Below are 7,866 nucleotides of genomic sequence, written 5' to 3'. Positions count from 1 at the left end.
CTTAGAATCTACTTTCCTGCAGTTAAAAACAAGAAAGGAAATATTCTTTCCCTCAGAATTGACCAAAATTCAGCTAATTTATTATCATTTTTTTAAATTAGTTTTAATTAGGTTCTCTGACACCATTTGCTTGAATACTGGATGAATGAATATACTTCATCTTTCAGTTGGATGTGAATCCCATGTTCTCCCCTTATTCTTTGTGTAGCACTGATAAGCTCTCATAATTTTGTGGGGAAAAGTGAACCTAACAACAGCAATTCAAGGAAAAATTAGATTATTCCCATACTGAAGAAGGGGACTAGGGAGAAAATGACTCCAACCCATTGCATTGCCCAGGAAGTATGGGCTCCCCAGGAAAAAGAAATCCTTGAACATCTTACCAGTTTACCTAAAGATGAAGAGCACAGGCTGGGCAAAAGGTGGGGCTGTCTCTGGTAATTTTCAGATAAAAGAAAACCTCCAGGGGAAAAAAGTCAACTCCCCAATCCCAGAAAGAAAAACACTTTCATAATCATTCCATGGAGGCCAACAGGTTGCAAAACCAACTGAATAGCCCTGCAAACATAAATGTCCCCTAGACTCCTTAGCTATTATCAGAGTACGTGGGCTCCCAAGAAACTACCCGTAATGCTATAGTGATTCAACCCTTCCCAGGGAACTCACTCAGTCATTTATTCACTTGACTCTGTTATTGAGGGTTCAGTATGTGTTAGGCATTGCTCTAAGGAATAGGGGCACAGGATGACTAGGACAGGGACCCTAATGGGGGGAAAAAAAGCAACTCCTGATGCTCTGTCTCTATGCATCACTCCTGACTGTTCCAGCATCTTCTGAAATACCTGTCACTGAACAGACCCAAGCTAAGCTTAACTTTGATGGGTACAGTGAGTGATGATGATGATTACAAAAAGCAGCTTCCATTTGGCATTTTCTACATTCAGTCATTATTCACTTAATCTTTACAAAAGTTCTGTGAAAGTATTAGAGCAGACAAAGCTGAAAAGATATTTGTTCCAACACACTCCTGAATAGCCAGTTGATTAAAGAAGAAACCGAAAGAGAAATTTTAAAACATCTTGAGACAAATGAAATGGAGACACAGTACCAAAACTTATGGGATGCAGCAAAAGCACTTCTGGAGGAAAGTTTATAGCTATAAACACGCACATCGAGGGAGGAAAATCTCAAGAAAACAACCAAACATTATACCGCAAAGAGCTAGAAAAAAAAGTAAGAAATTAATCCCAAGGTTAGCAGAAGGGAGAACATAATAAAGATTAGAGTAGAAGTAAATGAAATAGAGAACAGAAAAACAATAGAAAATGTTAATCAAACTGAGAGTTGTTTCTTTGAAAAGATAAATGAAATTGACAAACACTTACCTAGACTAACCAAGGAAAAAAGAGAAAAGACCCAAATCAATAAAGTTATAAATGAAAAAGGAGACATTACAACTAATATCACAGAATTACAAAAAATCATAAGAGGCTACTCTGAAAAACCATTTGTCAACAAACTGGACAACCTAGAAAAAAATGGAAATAGTCTTAGAAACATTACAAATTACCAAGACTGCATTAGAAAGAAATAGAAAATCTGAAGAGAGCAACTACTAGAAGGATATTGAATCAGAAGTCAAAACTCTACCAATGAAGAAAAGCCCAGGACTAGATGACTTAATTGGTTATCAAATATTTAAAGAATTAACACCAATGATTCTCAAATTCTACCAAAATATCAAAGAGGAGAGAACACTTCCAAACTTATTTTACAAGGCCAACATTATCCTGATACCAAAGCCAAATAAGGATACTACTAGAAAAGAAAACTATAGGTCAATATCCCTGATAAATATAGATGCAAAAATTCTCAACAAGATACTAGTAAACCAAATTTAGCAGTGCATTAAAAGGATCATTCACCATGATCAAGTGGGATTTATCCCTGGGATGCAAGGACTTTTCAACATACACAAAGCAATCAATGTGATACATAAATAGAATAAAAGATAAAATCATATGTTCATTTCAATAGGTGCAGAAACAGAACTTGAGAAAATTCAACATCTCTTCATGGGGAAAAAAAAAGCTCTCAACAAATTGGGTATAGGAAGAATGAACCTCAATATAAAAAAAGCCATATATAACAAGCCCAAGCCCAATCCCACAGCAAACATTATTCAATGATAAAATGTTGAAAGTTTCTCTTCTAAGGTTAGAAACATCACAAGTGTGTCCACCCTCACCACTCCTTTTGAATATTGTACTGAAATTCCTAGCTAGAGCAATCAGAAAAGACAAGACATCTATATTGGAAAGGAAGAAGTAAAACTGTCTTTATAAATAACATGATCTTAATATAGAAAATCCCAAAGACTCAACCAAAAAAAGAAAGAAAAAACTGTTAGAACTAACAAAAAAATTCAGCACAGTTGCAGGATACAAAATCAATGCAAAAATTTAGTTGCATTTCTAAACAATAATGACAAACTATTTGAAAAGGAAAGAAATAAAATCCCATTCACAATAGCATCAAAAACAATCAAATACTTAGAAATAAATTTTACTAAGGAAGTGACATCTGCACAATTAAAACTATAAGACTTAGGTGAAAGAAATTGAAGAAAACACAAATAAATGGAAAGTTATCCCATGTTCATGGGTCAGAAGAATTAGTGTTGTTAAAATGTCCATACCATCAAAGCAATCTACAGATTTGATGCATTCCCAATCAAAATTCTAAGGCATTTTTCACAATGATAGAACAAACCATCCTAAAATTTGTATGGAACTACCAAAGACCTCAAGTAGCCAAAGTAATCCTGAGAAAGAACAAAGCTGGAGGCACTATAATTATTGATTTCAAACTATACTACAAAGCTATAGTAATTTACAAAGCAGTATAACATTGGCATAAAAACTAACACATAGACCAATGGAACAGATTCAAGAGCCCAGAAATTAAGGAGCCAAGGATATACAATGGGGAAAGGATAGTCTCTTCAATAAATGGTGTTGGGAAAACTGGATATTCACACACAAAAGAATGAAACTGGACCCCTCCCTCCCTTATAGGACTTATAAAAATTAACTCAAATTACATTGAAGATTTGAATATAAAACACGAAACCATAAAACACCTAGAAGGAAATGGGAAAGCTCCTTGTCATTAGTCTTGGAAATGAATTTTTTGGGTATGGTAACAAAAGCAAAAATTAACAAGTGGGTCTACATCACACTAAAAAACCCCAGGTGGCACAGTGGTTAAGACTACATGCTCCCAATGCAGGGGGACCCAGGTTCAATCCCTGGTCAGGGAACTAGATCCCCCATGCACACCACAACTAAGAAGCCTGCCTGCTGCAACTAAGACCTGGTGCAACCAAATAAATAAATACATAAATACATATTTTTTAAAAAGATGAAGCAAAACACATTTAAAAAAATAAAAATTAGAAACCCCAAATCTGATTTAAAAATGGGCAGAGTATTTGATTAGACATTTTTCCAAAGAAGACCCACAGACGTCTTGGCCAGAAAGTACATGAAAAGGTGGCTGACATCACTAATCATCAGGGAAATACCAATCAAAACCACCATGGGGCTTTTTCCCGTGTCCTTCACAGTGGGCAGCAGATCTGAAGGTGCTGACCTTGTGCTGAAGGTTCTAGGCCAAACGCTTTTTTTGGGGACCCCACTGCCACCACCCCACTCCCCCACAGAGAGAAGACAGTGGGCCAGAACAGCACCATCTCAGGCGGGACCCTTTTCATCAGGTACTACATTTACTTTGACTTCAAAAGACAGAGTGACCCCAACTTGAAGAACAGGCTGTGAGAATGAAGAAGGAAATAAACGTCTGCCAAAGAGAGAGCCAGGCTTTCCCAGTTACCTGACCTTAAAGATGCTGAAGCTGTTCAGAATTTTTTCCTCCAAGAAACACAGCTTGGTGAAGCGTTACTAGCCCAAGGTGAATATGAGAAAGGTACAGACCATCTGACAAATAGCAGTTACTGATGTGTGTGGCTCACAACTCCACCAGTGTTCCAGATGCTTCTGACTAAGCTTCTAGCAATTAGAGAATTATAAATGCTCAGAGCTTGACTGAAGATGAAGTGGAATGAGAAACAAATGTCAACATAATTGTCTCAATTAAAATATTTTAAAAATCTTAACTCAGGAGATGCGCAGCTCTGGGAGAATAAGGAAAAATATGCTTGTTTGGGACTGTCCTACACTGAAATCTACCAAAGTTAGTTTTTACTTTGTGTAGAGCCATTTTGTCTGTTTTATTTTTTTTCCCAGCAAAAAGCATATTTCAAGAGAGAGCATTTCATTTTATAAATAACAGTATGTTACTGAAATTTAGATTTTCTTTATTCCTAAACATGCAATTAAAAATATATATATAACATCATACTGTTTACCTTAAAAATACTGTGTTCAATTTTGAAACGTAGGCCAAAAAAGTATAGAAGAAGCTGAAAAATGCAATTTTTAAAGTGAGTACATTTTGCTTTACATCAGAAAATTAGATGGAAAATTGACTGTGTTTATCAACAGTAAGCATTAAAATCTTTAAGAGCTTATTTCTTTCCATTTAATCTCTTAAATACGTGAGATGTGCTGCTGTGCTGTACTAACAATTTCACCCCTACTATGTGTATTAGTCTTGATATGTTTTGTTTAAATAGTGGGCTTAATGTGTTCTGCATAGTTATCTCCTTGTATTTTAGATACAGTGCACTGGGAATTATATCTATGTGCGTCCCTAATCCAGCTGAGTGAGCTTCAGCAGTTAATGTCTGCCCACTTGTCTCATCTATAAAATGAGAGAATCAGTCTGTTAATTCAGAGAAGCCTCTCTTTCAGCTTCTAATTCCTTTGGTTGAGTTCAGTATCTTCAAATCCACCTTCTTCTGAGGGATCTATCTGTTTGCACAACCACTCTTGCATTTTTTAACACTCTGAATTTTACATGCTTTCCTGACTTGGTATTTCTAAACTGTTTTTAAGGTAAAATTTGTGTTGGTTTTCACTGAAATCATGATTCTGTCACTACTTCTTTAAATTAATCTGAAACTTAACCTTCAAGGTAAAAACAAAACAAAACAAAAAAACCCACCATGAGCTATCACCCCACACCTGTTAGAATGGCTATTATCAACAAGGCAGGTGATTACAAATGTTGATAAGGATGTGGAGAAAAGAAAACCCTCTTGCACTGTTGGTGGAAATGTAAATTGATACAGCCACTGTGAAAAACTATATGAAGCTTCCTTTGTAAATTAAAAATAGAGCTACCATACCATCCAGCAACCCCACTTCAAGGTATGTATCTAAAGTAAATGAGGGCTTCCTAGGTGGTGCAGTGGTTTAGAATTCACCTGCCAATGCAGGGGACACGGGTTTGATCCCTGCTCTAGGAAGATCCCACATGCCACGGAGCAACTAAGCCCATGTGCCACAACTATTGAGCCTGCACTTTAGAGCCTGTGAGCCACAACTATTGAGCCCATGTGCTGCAACTACTGAAGGCCATGTGCCTAGAGCCCATGCTCTGCAAAAAGAGAAGCCACATCAATGAGGAGCCCATGCACCACAACCAAGAATAGCCCCCACTCACCACAACTAAGGAAAGCCCACGCACAGCAAAAAAGACCCAACACAGCCAATTAAATAAATAAATAAATTAATTAATTTTAAAAAATCTTTATAAAAAATAAAGGAAATGAGATCACTGTCTTGAAGAGATAGCTGCACCCTCATGTTCATTGCAGCATTAACCTAAGCGTTTTTCAATGGATGAATGGATAAAGATGCAGTGGTACATATGTACAATGGAATACTACTCAGCCATAAAAAAGAAGGAAATTCTGCCATTTGGGACAACATGGATGGATCTTGAGGGCATTAGGCTTAGTGAAGTAAGTTACACAGAGAAAGACAAAAACTATATGACCTCACTTATATGTGGAATCTAAAAACAAACAAAAACAGAATAAAACAAAAAGAACTCAAAAAACAAACAAAAAACCCCCAGATTTGTGGTTACCAGGAGTGGAGGGAGTATGGGGGGGTGGAATATGTGAAGGGAGTCAGAGGGTACAAACTTCCAGTTATAAGATGAATAAATTCTGGGGATCTAATGTATAGCATGGTGATTATACTTAACAATACTTTATTGTGTACTTAAAAGTTGCTAATAGAGTAGATCTTAAAAGTTCTCACCACACACATAAATTAACTATGTGAGGTGATGGATGTGTTAACTAACTTTATCATGGTAATAATTTTACATTATTTACATATATCAAGTTATCATGCAATACATCTTAAACTTATACAATGTTATATGTCCATAAAGCTGGAAAAAATAAATGTCAAAAGAGGATATTTGTTCAGCACAGTAAGGCTGAATAGAATGCTTCTTAATAGATTTTTCCAGAGGCATCAGGCAAAGGCATTTGATCTTCTCTAAGAGGTGTCAGTCTCATATAGAAGGGACTATTTTCATGTTTTGATTTATCTTTCTGATCTAAGGTCTTAGTTTTGCTTATCCACTGGAATATAATTTTTACAGTATTTTATAACTATTTCAGTATAGTTTAATGTACTCTGCTTCAGATACTTGAAACTAATAATGTCATATGAGACTGTCAACCAGGGTGACTACCAATGGACTCTCCAGCACAATCAGCTTATATGGTTGCTCATGACTTAAGAAGAGTGTTCCCAGGAACAAGGCCAATGGTCTTTGAAGATGCAGCCTTTAAAACACAAGGCATCATGTCTGCCATATATATTGTTTGAAGTAGTTACAAGCCCACCTAGATTCAAGGGAGAGGTCATGAAAAATGTATCAAAGAATTTGCAACTGGTTTGAAAACCACCATGAGTGGTAATGAAAGTGTTTTAAGATGGGAACAACTTAGCCAGATTTGCATTTTAAGTGGATACACCTGGCTGGAATGAGGAGAATGAATGTGGGGAGATCAGTTGAGAGAGAAAAACAGTAGTAGTGGAGATGTGAATGGATACAGAGGTGTGAATGGATTCAGGAGATATTTAAGAGCTAAAATCCATGGGATATAAAACAATAATTATAACATCGTCATTTGGCTTATAACATATATGAATGTAATATGCTGACAATAGCACAAAGGAGGAGGACAGAAATGAAGCTAAGCTGGAGTAAAGTTTCTACATTCTGTTGAAATTAAGTTAGCATTAACATGAAGTGGATTGTTGTATAAATTAAGATGCATGTTGCAATCCATAGAGCAACCAACCACTAAGCAAATAACAAAAATTGTTTAAAAATCAACACTGGGATTAAAATGGTAAACTGTAAAATCCTGTTTTTAAAATTAGTAAAGAAAGAATGCAAACCCACAGCAAACATCATTTTCAATGGTGAAAAACTGAAAGCATTCCCTCTAAGATCAGGAACAAGACAAGGATGTCCACTCTCACCACTACTATTCAGCATAATTTTGGAAGTCCTTACCACAGCAATCAGAGAAGAAAAAGAAATAAAAGGAATCCCAATTGGAAAAGAAGAAGTAAAACTGTCACTGTTCGCAGATGACATGGTACTATACATAGAAAATCCTAAAGATGCCACCAGAAAACTACTTGAGATAATCAATGAATTTGGTAAAGTTGCAGGATATAAAATAAACACACAGAAATACCTTGCATTTCTATACACTAACAATGAAAGATCAGAAAGAGAAATTAAGGAAACAATCCCATTCACCATTGCAACAAAAAGAGTAAAATACCTAGGAATAAACCTAACTAAGGAGGTAAAAGACCTGTACTCAGAAAACTACAAGACACTAATGAAAGAAATCAAAGG

At 36.0% G+C, this 7,866-nt stretch overlaps 1 pseudogene; it reads left to right on the top strand.

The window, feature by feature from the left end:
* Window positions 1-312: 312 nt before the first annotated feature.
* On the top strand, window positions 313-4,126 carry LOC130844441 (mitochondrial import receptor subunit TOM20 homolog; annotated as a pseudogene).
* Window positions 4,127-7,866: the final 3,740 nt, after the last annotated feature.

The sequence above is a fragment of the Hippopotamus amphibius genome, chromosome 2, assembly GCF_030028045.1.
Source record: "Hippopotamus amphibius kiboko isolate mHipAmp2 chromosome 2, mHipAmp2.hap2, whole genome shotgun sequence".
Taxonomy (NCBI): domain Eukaryota; kingdom Metazoa; phylum Chordata; class Mammalia; order Artiodactyla; family Hippopotamidae; genus Hippopotamus; species Hippopotamus amphibius.
Note: the sequence above shows the minus strand (reverse complement) of the source record. Positions and strands in the feature narration are given on the sequence as shown.